Below are 20,251 nucleotides of genomic sequence, written 5' to 3' on the forward strand. Positions count from 1 at the left end.
ATGCACATGGAGAAGCAGGCGGAGAAACTTCTAGCCTTCAGACTGCAGAGTTGCTAGGACAGGTACCACAACTGTGTGGGTGTGCTGCCCGCTGGCAGTGCAGGAGAGGACGCAGCTGCAGAACCTCTGCCTCCTGCTTTACCAGGCTCCTCTTTGCTTCGTCTGGGTGCCTTGGAGAAGAGCCCAGTTCCTTAGTATTGAAAGCTAGAGCATCTTCCTCATGTTCTTTACCTATAAAATAAATTCAGAGTACTGCTTGCAGAGTAGCACCATAATGGTAAGGCAATGAGGACACTCTCTGTGACCATTTGCTTGAGGGCAGGATTTGCCTCTGTGTTTCTCTTGGTATCATTTACCTATAAAACACAGGAAGTAATCTTTTTCTATGTCATAGGGATATAGGCAGCTCAATTAAAGTTTATGAAGCATGATCTGATATCCTTGGAGCCAGAGCATTATGGATATGCAAAGCAAGACTTTAAGTTACTTGTTACTGTTTATGATACTTTGCATCTTATTTTTTCAAGCAGAACAGTAGCTTGATCAGGAAATAGGTCTGATTTCATGGGAAGGAACATGATTTTGAGGATGAGGGAAATGTGGTAATTATTAATTATATATTGTAGCTTCTCTAGCACATCATTTCATCTACATACCTGGAATATGCTACATGGACTGGATGGTAGGACTTTATGCTAGGATTTCTCCATTTCAAAAAAATGTAATGTTCATGTACCTCTGTCTGTTGAAATATGCTTCAAAGTATTTTGTGATGAACATTTGATTTCTCTGTTGACAGTGATCTGCTTGTGGTCACATAAAATACCTCCTAGCTTAGATCTGACAATGAACACTGAGGATTTTTTTACAAATTCTTTAGAAAAGATGATTTACTTTGTTTTAAGAGCAGCTGGGAAGACTCATTTGATTGGATTACAGAAAGTGAGAGCAGTAAATAAAACCTGATCCCAATATTTAATATACCAGTGTCATGCAAGAAGAAAACATTAACTGTCTTGTCACGATGCGGTAACTAAGTCCACTGGTTGGCTGTCTAACTGGTAGAATTAAAGGAGGAGCAAACAGAACCCATCTGCCCACCCTTTGCTTTTCAGAAAACCCAGAAATGGAAGCTTTGAATTTTGACAGGCGAAATGTTTTCTGATTATTTGCCAGCTCTTTCTCATCTCACTGATTTGAGTGGTCCTGCCAAGTTTCATGAAAACAGTATCTTTAAACTGTCTCCAGACACTCTGCCAGATCATTGTAGCTCCATTATTTCAACAGAGCTGTGTAATTTTGCATCATCAGAGCACTGTTCCTCTTTATTTATGCTCACCATTAAACCAGGAAATCCTTATCTAACGTATCTGGTTGCGTAGCACTCATGACATTATTAGGAGCAGGTGAAGCATCTCCAGCCTACTCTCGTATCCTAAATTGAATCTGAGTTTTCTGGTTCGTACTTTGTACAGATTGTAATGCTAATGGTCTTTTTCTAACTTGATTTGAGCCTCTATCACAGCCCTGAATCCATTGTGGAGCCCCTGTAGCAATGAATAAGGTAAATTTTGTACATGGACTAAAAATAACAGGGTGATACACTATGAGCTGTCACAGATTCTTTCTGCATTTATATGAACCACAATACATTAGCAGTGAATAACAACCTGTTATGGAACTCTTAGAAGTGATATAAACCCAGTTTTTTTGGCACATCACAGTAAGAACCGGGATCATGACAGCCTATTTGATAGCACAGCAGATATGGTGGAAAAGTTCAGCATTCTGCCTCAGAACCTGCTGTCATTTTCCTCAGATAACCTAACATCTGCAGTTCCAAAAAAACCCAGCATTTCAATCTGCTTTTGGCTTACGTAAGTCCTGGAAATGAGTGAATATTTGGTATTATGCTTAAATATCAGGCATTTACAAAAATGTAGGAGTGTGGTCATAATTACATTATAACTACTTTTTTCTACAAGCTTTTCTTGAACTCTGTATCAACAGTCTCCATACAAAAGAAATGCTAAAGGCACTTTGGTTGTAGGCTCAGTGCTGCCACTTCAGCTTTCTGGCTTTTGAGCTAAGATTCAATCACAAAGCACCAGCTGAACTTTGCAGCTATGTACTTAAAAGATGATCAGGCACCTTTAAATCAGTTCAGCCCATGGGCCCAGAGGAGAGAAAAGTCAGCTCAGGAGTGCACACAGATGCGCTGAGGCTTTTTCATCCACATGTGGGCAAACTTTCATGCTGAAGCTGTATTAAATTGCTAAAGGCAAACAAAGCTACTTTGTTAGGTAGTCTTAAAGTTTATTTTTACCTGATGATGACATTTGCATTGGGAGTGAGGTACAGCAGTAGAAAGCCCACAAGGGCAGCATCAATGGAACAGATATTGAAAAGAACAAAAAAGCCCTGCTTTTTTTAAGTCCTCCAAACTTGTAAATGTGAGACCTGTTGCTGAGATAAATGAAAGCATTGTGAGCAAATGCACTGGAGGATGATGAAATAACATAGGTGTATGAAATACAATACTGACTTTCCAAAGTTTGTTTAAAACCAGTGCAGCCTGCCCAGCCTGGTCTGGCTTTGCCCAGTTTGCCTAGGGAAAGGGTGCCTATCACGCTGCCCCGAATGGCTCCGCAGGTCTTGCTGTCTGGTGTGGTATTTTCATAATCAACGGTGTATTAATAATGATATATCTCACTGCTTGCCCTACCCTGGGGCCTGCAGTCCTGGCTCCCCACTCCCTCCCATCCTTTCCCACCCCATCCTGCTGCCATGGGAGATGGAGCAGGTTCCCCTTCCCTCTCTGCAGCCCAGATGGCCTGTTCACAACCAAATGTAAAACACCAAGGTGGATCCCACCATGCAGGGGATATCTGTGGGCTACAGGGAGTCTGTGCTGGCTCCACTGCCCTGGCTGGGGCACTTCGGGAGAGAGGTGCGAGAAAAACCAGGGAGCAGCAATGGACGATTAGCTGCATCTGCAGGGCTGCTGTCAAAGTATCTGAAAAGCTTGTTTTAAAAAGCAATCTGACTGCATGTAGGAGTAATTTCAGTGGCCTGCACTTCTTAGCTCTTATTTTGTATACTGCGGTTTGTGTCAGTAAGCAGAACTTAATAATACTTCACCTGTATGAACCTTGGTGATTGCATGCAGCTTCAGCAGAATAACAAAATTAATTCTCTGATGACTTCACAGTAGTTTTAGGGGATAATAAGCTGATCTTTTGCATTTATTTTGTACCTAGAAAACACTACTAATTCATTAAGACAGGACAGACAGGGATTTCCAGATTAACATTTTAAGTGTTATTGCAAACAACACATTTTGTTATTTATAAAGTTTTAAAATACTTCCTACTTGAACCTATTAGTGCACAAAATTTAAAACACAAGTATAAAAATATGTCATATAAGATTCAAATATTTTAGGCTTCTAAAATTTGCATGCTATGGATAGCAACTACAAATAATGTCAGTGAAGAATACAGATGATATAAACCATTATTGGTTTCTATTCTGATGATAAATCATCCATTAATCACTGTTAGTCTATTGCCTCATTTGAAAATCAGTTATGTAGATGAAACATGCTCACTTTTAGGTCATTCTTTTAATGAATAATTTCACTGGTATATCACCACACAATGTCACAATGGTAATCAATAAAAATAATAAAATGCCAGCTTATTTAGTAGCTAAACATAACAAATATCATTCTAAGTAGATCAAAACTTCATTTCAACCAGAGCTACAGTAGAGCCTTGTCCTAAGATTCAATATTGTTTCTCATTTTCAGTATTAAAGAATTGTTATAGCTTGAGAGAGAAATTTCTATGGATGTGAGTTACATCACTTGTTATAATCAACTGCACATGCTCATCATTGCCTGCTCTGGGATATTTTGGTCCTCAGAGGGGGATTATGGCCAATGCTTGTACTATTACCTCAATTGCTTGAATTCTCTGGTGCACTCTTTCTATTTAGACAAAGGTCTAAGCACACAAAAACATAGTCCATTTGTAACTCAGATGAAGAAACTAGTCAGGAGGTTTGCTGACAGCAAATTTCATTTAGCTAGTTTTACTATAAGCAACCTACTCTACATGTGCATTTTGCATTCAAATTGTTCTTTATTAAGATCCTTCCCTAATAATAAGAAAACGCGTTTATAAAGCCTGTAAGTGGTTTCTATAATAAGATTTTTAATGAGTTGGAATATTAAATTAAGTTTTGTAGAAATGCTTGAGGTGTTGTTATAACTAACTTAGAAACTGTACACCATTATCTTTATCATAAAGAGTAATTTTAGCTTCTCTTCATGCAACAATATACAGCTCCGAAGTAACAACTATCAGCTACTTTGCACTGCAAATTGTGTTTTATTGACTATTTAGCAATAGTCTAACTAGTCTTTGGTTGTGATACCTGACCCCTGCTGCAAAAGTCATCCAGCTGTTCAGTCAACCCGGCATGGTCTTATTCCTGGCTGGTCCTGGACTACATTTTCAGGCCCCGTGTTCCTTGCTGCATGACACAAATGAGAGCGGCCCAGCGGCACCGCAGCCTGGTCTGCTGGAGCCTGGCTGAGATCAGTTCTCAGTCCAGTGCGAGCCTGGAGATTCACATTCTCTCTCCTTTGCCTGTAGCTGAGATTCCGTAAAAGTAAGAAACTGTGGAAACGTCCCCATGTTTGCTGTCTGAATGGCCAGTGCGCAGCAGATGAAGCGTATCTTAACCTTACACAGCTTGCGTGTAAATCAAAATGATTGATGTGATTACATAGCAAGCAGCAAGTCAGAGTTTTACAGAAGTATTTTTGCATTCTGTAGTTAATACTGAAGTGTCTGACATTAGATGTATAACTTAGATTGCCCTTTCATTACCATCCCCTGGTAGTATAGAAAACTTATGCTCCTAACTTTTAAAAAGCAGGGAAAACCCTACCTCAGGGTCTTACAGAACAACTAATCTTGCTTGTGAGTTGCTGCCCTCTTTGCTCATGTCAAGAATGTCATGTGTTACTGCCTGATGATTGCATGCCTGGTCATGTAACTAGGACTCCATGTATGTCCTATCACATGACCAAATGTGCCTTTCCCATAATGGGGAATATTTCTCCTTACCTGGTGGATGAGGGAATGGGTGTGCTCCACTCTTTGGATAAGAGGCCAACAGTAGATGAGGGGTGAAACAATCTGCATTGCACTGAATTTGGATGCCAGAAGTTGTCTAAAATGGATGATGTGAGTACCTTTCTTCGAGGACTTCTAACTCATTTGTAAACCTATGGACACTTTGTGTTTGTTACTCACGTTTTGCTTCACTTCATATACTTTTCATTTGCCTTCTCACTTCAAATTCTTCTGTCTGAGGTTTCTCATCCCTCAAAGTGACAGGCCACTGAAAAATCTTCCAGTGAGTTCAAATTACAACACATGTTTTGTCTTGATTTTGATTTTGACTCCAAGAAGCTTGAGATGGTATGAGAAGAGCTCCATTTCTCCAAATCCCAGTGCTGTAACAGTGGGCCAGTTACAATAGTTTACCCTGTCTCAACCCCTGTGGCTACCAAACAATGGTAATGATACATACCTCTGTCAAGTGCTAGGAGAACAGCAGCATTATAAATAAAAACAAGGTATTACAATGATCTATTACATAGATTTAGCACCCAGCATTAGTTGAAGTTTCTAACCCCAGGGAAGCAAGGAGCTGTTGGCTATGCAGGCTTGGAAGTGTAACGCAATGTGTCACTCTGGCAAGATCTACATCCTAACCAGAGAAACCAATAGTTAGAAAAGATGTTTCATGTCATAGGGATGGCAATGGCATTCTCACTCCAAAGAAGAAAATAAAACATTTTTTATTGATAACATTTGGTTACGGTATATAGTTATTACTGCTCGCTTTTAATTAAAAGGTATTAAATGCTGCCAGTGAACTGCCAGTGCTGAGGAATACAGGGCTGCTGGTGAATATTCAGCAAGCCTAACTGCAGCTATTGAGGCACCTACCATTGCAGGAAATGGGCTGCAACATTAGATTTTAATATATAGGGCAATGCTCTTACACTGTGGTGTGTCTCAGCTGTACTGCTTCTCTTCATGAGATTGATGGGGATTCTGCTGTGCTTGCCACACTCCAGTGCAGAGCACTGGAAGGCATTCAGCAAGTTGAGAAAGGTCAAAACGAGACTACATCAGCTTCTGAACCTAAAAACTCTGAACTTTTTGCTACTTATTAGGACGAACGAAGAAAAGCTGTGTTTTGATGTGTGACATCCCAAAGAATTGCTCGAGGCAGATGGAAAAGTTACTGCTACTTAAAGGAAGGAGCAGTCGTCTACAAGCTAGATCTCTCAAAGCAAGTATCACAGCACAGCTCCAGCAAGCTGCCTTTTCAAACAAAAACTATGTCCTCAGTGAACTGGCTGGAGGTTTGGTAATGAAGTGCTCATCTCAACAGCCATTAAAATTTTGCCATCCTTTAATTTGGTTAAAGGGAAAAAAGCTCACTGTTTATTTTCATGTATTATGGAAGCTGGAATAAACAATGTTTAAAGAAATATGCCATGGCCTGACATATGCTACCAGTAAATCACACTTTCTACATTTTAAAAGCTTTAATATGCATTGCTCCAGCTTGTTGAGAGATATGAGAATCTCTCTTGGCAGAACATCAAAATAAACCCAAAATAAAGACTCGTCAACATGTAAAACCTTGGCTGTAGAGCAGGGGCAGCAGCAGTAGGGAAGGCAGCGTCTCCCAGACCTGGGCTGGGTCAGGCACAACCTGCAGGGAGGTTCTCCACTGTTTGGGGAGTATTCAGATACTAATTAAGTAGCTTGTTTACTCCTAGCCAGGGAACTTGTCTTCTCCTCAGAGCTTTGGACTGAGTGTCACCATAGCTGTGCTCCAGTCTCACCTGTGTTACTGCTTGCTGGATGAGTCACGTCAGCTCTCCAAGCCTGACTGGTTCTTTCCCGTGCCAAGGGCTTTGGGAAGATCCCTCCTGGACTGTGAGCCTGGGCTGCCCCCAGTACTGTCGCTGCAGCTTCAGCTGCTGTCTCTAATGCAAAGATGGGTAATATACACTCTTGACCTATGCTTATTTGTAAATATTTTAATTTTTTTGCAGGTCACTGACTGCCCTTTTTGACTTAGAAAAAATATTTTTCTTGTCTTTCTTCCTTACATAAAAATGGTATTCTAGACCCTTGCTTATAATACACTGGCTAAGTTATCAGCACTGATGTGTTTAAAAGTACATAGAAAAAAAGGCAAAATAAATGTTTATATATTTGCTTATGTTCTCATCCATGCACACTCATAACTCTGATACAGTATTTATACAAGCTATTTTCTTCTTTTTATATCACATTAAATGAAGGGTGCTCAGAGGAAAAGAAGGACCTGTGCTGGTCTGGGAGGAAGGTGGTGCACAACAAGCCAGGGATCAACCCTTTTAATGTCATGCTACTATTGATGATATACTTAAGTACTGCTTCTTTCTTTATAAGGATGTAGGCTGGGGCAAGGCAGTAATGTGAAAGACTGCCACAGAGTGTGACTCAGGGGATAAGTATGTAACTAAAAGCTTGCCGCATTGCCACTATGGTCAGCATTACACCTGCCAGGAATTTCTTCTGGCAGGTCTACCAGGTTGTGAGAGAAAAATAACACAGAAAGTTTCTGTTCCCTAACTTCCCCTCTTATCTGATCAGACATCCCACTGCATAAATGTAACAGTTTCACAGAGGGGCTTCTGTAGTCACTTTCCTTCTTGGTCTCCTCAGAAGTTCCGTTTTCTAGTTTTTGTTAAAATTTTCATGAAGGGTGAATTAAAACAGTGTATAATGTTTTTCAGTTACAAATCATGTTAGAATTTCTGCTAGTCCAATTACATTTAAATTAAGTAAAAACCTGGACATAAGAGCAGCTTTCTCTGTCTTCAAACTATGTTGTGACATTTATTAAAGGTCCTATGTATCCAGAATTAAGAACAACTTAAATTCTGCAGCCAGATCTGTGGAGCTGGTGCTTCTCTGCTGGAAATTCTACACCATTTTCAGCTTCATTAAAATCTGCATGCTTTTATTAATAAGCTATGACAATTGCAAATGTAGAGAATAAAGCAGAACATAGTCCTTTTCCAGCACTCTTCTCTTTCCTTTCTGCATGTTCTGCTGCCTGCATGGCTCATGCAGGTCATCCAGAAGTACTTCTTGCATCACCATCTCCTAAACTGTGCAGCTCACCTTTCAGTACCTAGGGAAATGGAGAGTAGGCACTGCAAAAGCATTCCAGTAACCTGGATTTATGGATCATTACAGCTAAGGAGATGGAATGGTGTGATTTTAGCCACTAAGCTTGAAATCTTACTCTTAACTGAAGCCACGTTAAAGTGAAGCGTTTCTTTACAAAATCTAAAATAGACCAAGTTACAATGGCAAATATAGGAAGAGAAGTACATTTATCTGAAAATCAAATTTAATAGCTTGTCCTTATCTTCTCTTCTCTATATGCAGCTGATAGGCCGTGGGTGGCTAATGAATCCATGCTGTAAGGAAATGCCCTCCCTCAGTCCCCAGGCTGCAGGACAGCAGAGAGCCACCAGCTGAGACACCCACCAGCTGGCTTCCTTTTCTTCCCTCTTCTCTGTCTGGTGGATTGCTCAGCAGGTCATTCAAAATCAAATCTTCTCTCCCCTCTGCTTTGCCTCATGTATTATTGATTCTTAGCTAATTTAGGAGGCAATTTCCAAGTTCTCTTTCTGGATGATTAAGGGCCCCTACTTTTTCGGAGATGCTTATTTCCCTTTGGTAGACTTGGTGTCAAAATCCCCTGTACTTAATGAGACTACTTAAAAATCATTGACCACTGAGAAGTGATATGCTTTCTTGGTAAGATAATGTCCAAATCTGCACTGAATCTATAAATGTGTCATACTTTATACAAGCCTGTAACAGAGATTAATGCTTGTGGCTTATTATTGGCTCTTGATAGACACTATGCATGATAGTAATCAACGATTTTAGGATGGTAATAGGTTTGGGGTGTTTGATTTTATGTCCTACCTTTTAGAGACACTCTGATAGTCACTAAAACAGTTAAAAATCTTGTTACTTGTGTCACTAGGCTGATGTTTCAGCTTCTGTTTAGTAAGGCAGCTCACACACCTCAGACAGTTAATATGTCAGGTTGTCTGTACCTGCAGGAGTGAAATGGTTTAAAAATTATCTTTCTGACCATAACAGCTGGGATCATTATATTCTTCACTGAAAGCTGAGCATATAGAGTGTAATACCATCACAGAGGAAGGAGTCTGTAGCCGATCAGAATCTATGCATTCTTGAATACTTGGGAATTCAAAATACAATTTTTGTAAGTCCCATAAAATTTGCATTTTAATTTGTTTCTTTATGGAGTATTTTATTGTTGCAGATATGAAATTCAAAGATATGTCCTGTTACTAAAGAATCCCACTGTGAGTACTACACTTTTGAGGGTACCATTGTGGTTACAATGAGAGATTAAGGACTCAGCCCTAAACCTCTTTTTCTTCCTCTGCTGTCGTGCTGCTGCTTTGTGACTTGAAATGAATCAGTTCGTCCAACAATAAAAAACATTTAAAAATAATTATTATTGTATGTCTTACAGAAGACTTGTGAGACAACTTAAACTGGTACGGGATTTGTGATCTCTGGATGAAAGGTGCTTATGACATCTAAGTGCAATGTGTTATTAAATCTTCATATCTTGTTGCAAACCTCTCTAGAATAGTGCTCCAGTCAAGCCTTCACTGTACGTGTCTGAGCACCTTAACTTTAGCTAATACTCAGACTACTTTGTTTCAAGAAGAATAAGCCTTAACACATGAACGCTATTAACTTGTTAATTCTGGGGAACCCCAGCCTGCTTTGTTTTACTTGTGCCCTTATGAAAAAAATCAAGCAAAACCAACTGAAAGGGAAGAAGGCAGAAGAGTGTGAAAACTAGTTCTGAAGTTATTGTTGGCTTTGTATTTTCGTTACTGTCAGCCTGCACTATTAATGCATTGTCCAGCTGAGTATGGTTTTAACAGGGCATGGCATTGGGCGTCACATCTAATTCCAAAAGTGACAGGCTGAGGAAGCAAGTACCTTGAGCAGATGTACCTTGGATACTGTAATGATAGACTGGTGTTTTATTCTACTGTTTACCAGTAAAAAAACATGTGGTATCTGAATAAGAATATGTTGTATACTAAAACTTTTCCTTTTCAACTGATCATGTATGTCTGCTGTTTCTGTATGATTAAGAACATACCTTTAGCACTGTTAGACAATCAAAAGCCAGAGTTTTTAAGGTTTAGGTCTGGTGGTCCTTAAGCTTTAAGTCAGGGATGATCTCAGCAACATTTTGAAATATAAATACAACTAAGAATGAAAATCAGTGTCTGAACTAAAATAATAATACAGAGCTGGAAAAGGAGGCTAGAGATATGTAAACAGAGTCTCTGCAGCTTTTAGGACCATGTTTGTGCAGAACATATTTTGTTTAGCAATGCATGTCTTTAATTGGAGGGAGCTGCAGTGCCTCAGGTTGGGTTGGTGCTGGGTGGTATTTTTGTGCCTCTGAATAACCCGTTCATCCTGACGAGCACTTTTATGTGTCAGTGGCCTTGATCCTTTCTCACTCACGCCAGTAAGCTCCTGTGCCTCGAGGCCAAAGGTTAACTCTGCTGGCCCCTATGCAGAAAGCAGGAGGCATATGACACTCCTGACACTCCAATCCATTTGAAAACCTGCACCAGGACCACAGCAATACAGTATTTTGATTACTTATCACAGGATGATGATTTCTACTTTACACACTCTGTGCTTATAATGGTTGTAAAGTATCAGTTTTGCCCTTTTAAAATCATATTTTACATCTGCTAAGTCACCACATCAGACAGCAAGCACAATATTGGACTGATATCTGAACTAAAAAATAAGTAAACAACTATAGACATGTAAATATGACATAAGATGATTGCTGTGGTCCAAGTCTTGAAGAGTCAACATATCACCAGACTGCATCTCATACTGCTGACAGTATTTGTTAAAAGTTGCTGCAGTTCACTGGGGGAGTTGAGATGATAGCTGCTGTTTATTCTCAAAATGCAGATATCTTTGCTGGGTTCAGATATTGCAAAAGGTTAATGAGATATTATGTCACAAGTGGCCAGAAATTCTCTGAAGTTTGCAAGCAGACAGTTAGTAATGCAGTGTGACAAGCTGCTTTTGTTCTCCAGCTACATCAGCACTCCTAAAGGACAGCAGACTACATAGAAGATTACTCTCAAAACTATAAAGTACATTAGTTTTGGGGATGGCAAACTGAAATTAAAAAAAAAAAAAAATCCATTCTGGAAACATAATGAATTTAAGATCGGGATTATTTCTCACTACCATTTCTAATCTGTTGCTCTTCTATTCAGCACACATCTTCAGATTTCCAGAGTGAGTTGATGTGCCTTTTACCACACAGTTTCTGAAACTGTTTATGCTACATAAGAAAGGAAACTGTAACTGCGTTGTATGGTCTATAGAGCAAATTACAATTTTCAAATGGAAAATACCATTTAGTGTAGAGAGGAATATTTGCGACCTCAGAAACATTGGATTTTTCTGTTATTTCCAAATTACAAAGACAAGAAGAGTTAGGTTTGACACGGAAAATTACTGAGGTGCCCCTGATCTGTTGTCCCTACTTCTCCATAAGTGAGATTTTCGTTTGCTGTAGCAGGTCAGCTTTAAATTACAGCTAACATAGCACGAAATTCCTGTGGAGCATGAAGAATAGAAAAAAACCCACCCCAAAACATTAGCTTATGAATTGCTTTCTGGTGCCTTTTTAGCCTTGTATCCTATGGCACAGCAGAATTCACTAGTTCTACTTGTGATAGTGAAGTCTTAAGATTACTCAGGCATTCATGCTCATAACACCAAAGCCTCATGCTCACCAGACCAGCTGTGCCATACCAGAGCTGCAGGGGTACCCACCCCTCCGAAATTCTTGTCTGGAGGGTGGGAGCAAATTTACCAGCCCAAGCTTGAGCAAGAGCCTGGGAAGGGGCTTTAATATTTTCTCATGGATTGATGTAAAGCACTGCGGACAATGCTGGGAGAGTTTTAGGTGCAGAAAAGCTCAACAGTGGCTGCAGTTAAGGACCCAGACTACGGCAGCTCTGGGGCTGTCTGGGGGCTGCACGTTGGCTCCAGGAGGTGGGAGAACACTGCCAGCACGTGCAGCTTGGGCTGCTCTCCACTTCAGTGCCCACAAAGGCAGAACGCTGCGTCGACGCTGGCTTTGTGGGTGGCAGAGAGAGCCTGCAGCCTAGTTCAGGAGTTCTGGTGTTTTGAGAGGCAGTCCTACAGAAAAGTTTTTATGCGCAGCTACTTTGGGCAGATTGTCTTCAAAATGGTCTCACAAGGTATTTGTAGCTTTTACTTAGATTCTCTAAGCGTTGCCAGCTGCATTGACTGTATTTATTCAGTGACTGAAAAGACTGTAATAGCAACTGAACACTGTAATTGGTCCTCTCAATCTGGATTTTCTTCCTGATATTAGCAAAAATACTATTCATGTCTACCTTCTAGTGTACCAGCAACTTCTACTTTTTGTGGTTGTCTATGTTTTTCTAAAACTCAAAACCAGATCCTGGTTATAAGCTATTATTAAAGAACTCTGTTGTATAGGGTACACTATTTGGTCAAATTTGCCTCCTATGTATACACATTGGATCTCCCACTACTGCACACTATAGAAATCCCAGTTTGTGAAATCTGCAGGAAGAATTTCATCTACAATATTTAATACAGAAAGATGTTTAAGTAATCCGAGTTAAACTGCTGCTAGACAAACAGACAAGTCGGAAGAGTATGTACAGTAAAGCAATCAAAAACCAGAATGCCACAATGCGCCACCTTAGCTGCATTTTCCTAAGGGTGTTTAGGATACCCAAATCCTGAAGTGAGGATGTGTGAGGACAGCATGAGAAGATAATAAGGAAGAGTGGGGGAGACACCATTTGGTTTGATATCCACTGTATATTTGAGTGTAGGAACTGTGTGAAGGTAGTTGGCATCATTGTAGGTTCGCACAGCCAGGAGCAGAAGCTGATTAGAATGCTGCTTCCATGAGCCTCATAAGTAAGAGAGAAGGTGGACAAATATGTATTTTACCTTCTGATTTCTGAATTTCTCTGTGTCTCTCCAGGCTGCTTTAAACTCCAATGTCTTGCGCTCCAAATCATTTTGGCTTGCCCTTGGCTTTGGGTCAGCTGCAGTTCACTCACACTCCAATAGCTAGTCTAGTGTCACAGCAGCCAGCCTCTTTAAATGGTACTATAGATCCTTCTCCTTGCATTGCTCAAAAACAGGCCTCACCAGCAGTCATCTTAAAGGCCATGACGTTTCAGCATGGCACAACAAGCAAACTGTCTTTTCACTGTTTCCTTTCTAACCTATATATAGTGTATTTAATTTGCTTTGTTGTCACATCCATGCATTATATTACTTCTCTGTAAAGCTTTTAACCAGAAATGACTCCATGGACTGTGCTAGTTGGAAAAAAATTGAAAATGGATTCCCATCCTGGAAAAACAGTCCATATTCCAAAACCCATACTATTCTGAACTGGAAAATATACTGCACAGCTGGCATTTTCTGTGAAAAGTCTTACTTTTACAAAAAAAGTATTAGTCCATGGGAATATAATTCACAGAAATATTTCCAACAAGCTCCACTCCATGCACTTTCTTACTTAAATCTTTTAAAATGAAGAAGCTGTTTTCAAGTCAGCAGTGTGTATAAAACTGCCTGTCCAGTGATGAAAGAGTATACTGCCACCAATACTTTTTATTGTTAAAAATACTGTAATAATGTAGTTTAATAACTTTGTGATTATGAAAAAATGTTTTAAAAAATCTTTATCCCTTTTTGTAAGGGAGTAGGGGTTGATAACCTCTATGCACAATGGACAATGGTGCAGTCATTTCTCCCTTTAAGAATATCCTATACTCTGCCAAGGAAATACTGCCTTCAATTCTAGCAATGGTTTATTGCTTTCAAAGTTTTCATATCAGTTAAGAGATTTCATTTTCAAAGATTCTCACTCTGGAGGAATGCCCCTTTGAGGATTTCCTCAGAGAAAGAGGTGCCTGCTTTGAAGATTTTCATTTTTTTAAAAAAACAGTCACATTTCTGGGGTGTCCTGTTTGAAGACCTTTTTCTGTAACACTTGAAAGGTTTTCATGCTGAATATCATTCACCACCATGGACAGCATCCATTTGAAAATATTTTTCCTCCATGGTATTCTTTTTGATAATTTATACAGTCTTGTAGGAGTCCATGAAATAATCCCTATTAAAAATGCCCAGGAACATAATGCTGTTCCTACATAAGGTGCAAAAGGGTTTGGAAGAACCACTGTAGGATGGGATGTTATGAGAGCACAGTTTTGGAAAAATTGTACAAAAATAATTCTATTTTCTAACATCAAAGAGTAAAGTGGAAAGGTGAGCTCGTCTGTCACTTACATGACCTTTTAAAAATTACTGTAAGACACTTTTTACTCCTTTTAAATTATGTGAGTTCAGAGTTCAAATTCTGGTATTCCTGAAATCAATAGCAGAAGTCCCATTTCAGTCCAGCTGTGCAAAGAACATTCTTTGAAATTGCTGTGAGTTTTCTTTTTTTTTCTGAGAATATATTGCTTTAATTTACTATGTTATTGGAGATTTGGAGTTTTTCCCTTGCTGGTGTTGAGGTTTTTTAAAAAATGTATGTTTTCTCCATTTCTTCTTTGTCACCTTTTTAGTAATCATAATTGTCATGTCTGTAAAACTAGGCAACCTCAGACCTTGTAGAAGACTGGGGTCACTGTGTATGTTACATAAAGTCTTCTGTCTGATGTTGTTCTGTGAGTTAGACAGAGGGTGAGTCAAAATGTATCTAAGCGGCCCCTTAAGCTTACATGTAAGCCTAGTTTCGGGATATTTACTCAGGCTGTAGCTTAAACCTCTGAGCTCACTCCCATCTGCAGGGTGCAGAGCAGGAAGGGCTCTCAGACTGCAAATAACCAGCTGGAGGCAGGAGGGTTGGGGTCTTGGGACTCTCCTCTGATAAAAAAGACTGTGAGACTGTCTAGATAGCTTCAGTGAAAAGTCAAACCAGATGAGTTTAGATCACCTGCAGCAGTGATTTGCTTGATTTTGCACTGGAACTAAAGAAAAGTCCCCACCCCCCAACAAAGCAGGCATATCGGATGAAGAGGTTAATCATTGCTATGTCTCATCCACCAGTCACCACCTACCTGCTGAGACATTATGCCAGACTGGGCACAAATTTGCACAAAGCAACAGCTTTCCAGGGAGTCACTGGGCTAAACGCTTGAGCTCAGTTACATTAGCCATACCCTTATATAAGAGTACCATTAGCCAAAATTTAGGCATCTTCACTTCAGCTCAAAAATAAAAATAATTTTGAAGTCCCGAAATTTATACTTTGTCAGATCCTTAAACAGAGAACCTTTGTTACTGCAATACTGCTTGGCAAAAGCTATTGTAATAATAAGGGAGTCTCTAAGTAGTAAAGCTAGTCTCTCCTGATTGTGGGTCTTTTATGAAACCCACACATAAAAATAAACATTAAATAATGATTTTAAAAGTATTGTGCTTAGAGATTTTTTAATGGCTTGTATGACTGTCTGGTAGGTGGGACAGCTATGCTGCCTGCAATGTAAAGATCTAGGCTTGTAAAAGCACGCATCATTAAGGGAGCAGTCCTCATCAGTACTGATCAGCCAGTCAGGTGAAAACTAGGTTCTCACAACCAATTAAATTACCTTACTAACATGCTTGGAGAGCAATCATAGCTTTAGTGTTGGAATATTTCACCTGTGTCTTGGAGAGTGCTAGGCCAGCACTTAGACACCTGTTTGTGACAACAGAAGGATCTATAAATTTTTTTAGGTCAAGAAGCAGAGAACTTCCTACCCTTTGTCTTATAACCTCAACAGACATCTTTGCATTCAGAAAAAAAAAAGGATTAATTTCACTTCTTTTCCATGACAGAAGAGAGTACCCTCTTCCCAGATCTGAAGCCCTGGCTGTACACGACCCACAACATGATCTTCACTCCACTACCAATCAGCTGAGACAAAACCCAAGAAAACCCTATAGTATGAAAGATGTTTACAGTCACCACTGGCATACAATGTTTGCAATAAAAAGTAAAACTTACCTTCAGCCCTGAAGAAAGTAAATGTATGTGTATTTAATCACAGTGGTAGAAAAAGGTGAACTGACTCTGGGAAATAAATTTCCAGGTGGATATAGTACAAGCAAGAGAGGGAAAGTGGGCAGGCAAATAATAATCTAGTTGTCAAGAATGGACCTTTGGACCCATACGAATGTTTACTGAAGTACAGTATGAGCTGTGTCACATGTTTTTGTGTTTGAGATGGTAGAGAGCAGTAACGCTCCCAGCCCACCCAAGATAAGCTGTCTTTCTAGCAAGGATGCTGGAAATAAAATGCTGGAGAGCAGCCTGTGGGATTCAGACCAGCAAGACAAGTTCTGACCTGAACTTGAAAAAGAGACATTTATTTAAGGCACTGGGCTTGCAAGAGCTACTCGATGGCTTCAAAACTTATTTCAATAAAACAAAGTAAATCAACACAGACGGCTGGGAAGAAATGTTGACTATTGTTCACAGGAGCACAAAATGATGAATAGCTACTAATAAATGTTGGGACTTTGCTCAAAGGCATCTGGGGAATTTATGAAGTTGATAAGAACTGGCTTAAGATAGAATAATGTGGTTTAATATAACAAAGACTGGTAAACCGAATGATCAACCTTTCCCATGATAACCAGAGGATCTGTTGTACTAAGCAATGCCATTCAATGACACAGGAAACTAAAGAGACAGGGCTATTTGGTTTGGTGATAAGGACAAATGAAGAGTTGTTACTGTGTAAGTGCATCTAATAGCAAAAAGTATCGTATTCTTTGAAGTAGTCACTAAGTTTGAGTTTTAGCATAGTCTGATCAAAACAACATGATATCATTTCAAAAAAAGAATTTGTTGAAATTCGCTGCCTAAAGCTCTCGAGAGAAACCACAACATAAACTGATAGAGGATTAACAAGTATGTTATTTGATCTATTAATATCTTATAAATTATTAGTTATTAATACTGGATTATTACAAGATTTTAAATGAAGGGCAAGAAAAAATGGTCTATTTTTTACAGCAGAGGGAGGTCACTTGTAGTGTACCACAGGGACCTGCACTGTTCAGCATATTCTTAAATGATCTGGAAAAAAGAGTGATTATCAAGGCGACCAAGTTTGCTGATGATGCTGAATTATTCATGGCAACAAAAACAAAAGCTGACCATGAAGAATTGTGGAAAGCTCTCATGATACTGTGTGACTGAATGATAAAATGGCAAGTTTGTAGGGTTCAGTTATATGGAAGTTAGTTATTGGACCTGAAAATAGCTCATGGTCACAAGATTGTTCCAGGCGCCTTTAGAAGGCCTTGAACAGAATAAATAAGAAGATAGAAGAAGAAAGATCCCAATTAGGAAAACACAGGTGCACATTCCACGATAAAGGGAACTTGGCACAAACAACCTCAATTCAGGGGCTTATCTTGACCAATTGGACCAAGACAAGTCTTGTATGCTCTAATTAACACAACCAATTATGTCTTATGTTTGTGCGCGTGGACGGTACCGATGTAACCAATCACCGCTTATGCTTGTGCGTGTGGACACCAAGTGCTTGCATGTAGTAGCCAATCAAAGTCTCTCAACAACTTAGAGAATTGTATAAAAATGATTAGCTAAGCTCAATAAACTGGCGACTTTAATCATCACATTGGTGTTCCGTCGTCCGGGCCCCGCACGGATTAATCCCTAAACCCTACACAAGTTAAATTCTGTACTGAAAAATGGAAGTAATATGCAAAGGAGAAAATAAGCCAAACTATACATGCAAAATCCCGGAATCTAAATGAATGACTTCCACACAGCAAAAAGTGCTTGAGTTGTGGGGGGTTCTGTGAAAACATCAGCTCATGGCTTAGCAGCATTCAAACATGCAAATGATATTGGTACTATCAGGAAAAAAAAAGAATATAAAACCAGAAATGAACAAGAAAGCATTTATTAAGCACTTATATAGCCATTGGATTTGTAACTTGAATAATAAGGACCATTATGATCTTCTAGAATAGGATTAGGAAAGGTGTACAAAAAAGCAAAACAAATTACTGAAAATATGGAATGACTTCTAATAGAGGAGACATTAAATTTACTAGGACTCTTCAAATATAACTAAAGATGATATGATGAAGGTATATGTATTCACAAACTGCATGAACAGGGAAAATCACCCATCTATTTTTTGTAAGAAAAGAACTGATGGACATTGAAGGAAATTATCAGGCAGTAGGCTTGAAACAAAATAAAATATTTTCCACACAATGATTTCTTAAATCGCCTAACTTGTTGCCCTAAAATGCTGCAGATGCCAAAAAGTGCTCAGGCAAATTCTTGGACAAGATACTCTCTGAGCATGTGGATGCTATTTTTTTCCCCCCAGCAACTCCAGGGACTCAATCTGGGATAACGTACTGCAGAAAATATCTTTCTGTGCTTCCTAATTCCTGAAATCTTTCACTAAGCATACACCACTCATACTGCTGCTGAACTACACAGACTGTTATTTATCAGCTGTTCTGGAAATAAAAGGAAACAACCAATGAAAGTGAAACATCTAAATATATCAATGAGTGAAAGAAATTATTTTGGAAAACAAAATATAATTGCAGCAATAAGGTTACTAGGATTTAAAAAGTACAGAACTTTTGAACACCTAATAAAAGTATCTACACTTAAATTTTGGTTGGAATAAAATGGATAGAGGATATAAGCTCTCATGTTTCATAATATAACAATTGAATGTGGAGGGGTTTGCTAGAGGTGTTTTACTGAATGGTCACCTATTACTGGACATTTTAGCTGCCTTCTGAAATAAGTGATTCAGGACTTCAGCAGAAAGTTGCCAAGTCCTAAGGACAACAGGGTGCTTTTGGCCAGTTTTTTTTCTGACCTTCTAAAACATGAGAAAGACAAAGCAAAGACATACTCTAGCCACAGAGAGAACAGATCAAGTCATTGTTTATACTATCACAATGTCCAAAACATGGTAGACATTCTACAAGGCATCCAAAAGCAACTAAAAGTAATCTAATAGTATAAAAAGGCAAAGCTACCTGAAGAGGAAAGTGTAATACCATGCTGAACAAACAAATGAGCAAGAGGATGCTACGGCATTTTATTAGTAACATGCTGATGGTTGGTATCTTTTTTTTTTCCCTTCTAAAATTAAATGCTCTAGGTAAAATCCTGATTGATTAATTATCACTTTTATTGCTGGTTTCAGGGGGACCAGAGTTTTGCTCTATAAAGTCACATCCCTTATTTCACCAAGATTTGCAAACTCAGTTCTAGTGTCTTTTCTGCTATAAACACTCAATACGTTCTCCTCAGTCTTCTTTATATGGAAGACCATCTAACTCAAGAGGATAAACCGAAAGAGTATTAGCTTACTTAATCAGATGGATTCTGGTAGGTGTCATGGAAGAAGGAGAAAACAGGGATATTACAAAAGAGAAACACAGGTTCAAAGGTGGCATTACTATAAGGGCAAACCAGGTAAGCAAGACAGGCAGTGAGGTAGATACATCAGATGGAAAGACAGATTTTCTACTAATTGCTAAGATGTAGAACGATTAGTACTTCTACCCATACAAAACTGGACAAGATGTGTTTAGATTTATAAGGGGGAAAAAAAGACAAAAAAATCCCCAATACAGTACAAGAGAAACCAACTGTAACCCCAACTTCCAATGGTGCAAAGCCTACTAAACATGCTAGAATCTACAGGAATGATATATATATGGAGTAAATATATAAAAATGCACTGGATTTATAGAGATGGTTATAAGTAATTCTAAATCTCTGAAGTCCTTGATGTTACTGTCAAGCATAGTACTTCTTTAACACATGCAATCCGTAAAGAATACTATAACCAGATACTTTTAAAAAAACCCAACCATAACAATGTTGAAAGCAAAAAAGTAAAGAATAGCATTTGGCATGATGAACTTTATATACAATCTAAGTAAATGAA

General features: G+C 39.0%; 1 protein-coding gene across 1 annotated transcript in view; it reads left to right on the forward strand.

Moving 5' to 3' along the window:
* Nucleotides 1-10,364, forward strand: part of RWDD3 (RWD domain containing 3) — a 372,006-nt gene extending 361,642 nt beyond the window's left edge. Inside the window, exon 5 of the transcript XR_007506891.1 lies at nt 10,354-10,364. The gene's annotated coding sequence lies outside the window, so the exon portion shown is untranslated. The remainder of the gene's footprint in view (nt 1-10,353) is intronic.
* The last annotated feature ends 9,887 nt before the right edge of the window (nt 10,365-20,251 follow it).

The sequence above is a fragment of the Accipiter gentilis genome, chromosome 8, assembly GCF_929443795.1.
Source record: "Accipiter gentilis chromosome 8, bAccGen1.1, whole genome shotgun sequence".
NCBI classification, from domain to species: Eukaryota; Metazoa; Chordata; class Aves; order Accipitriformes; family Accipitridae; genus Astur; species Astur gentilis.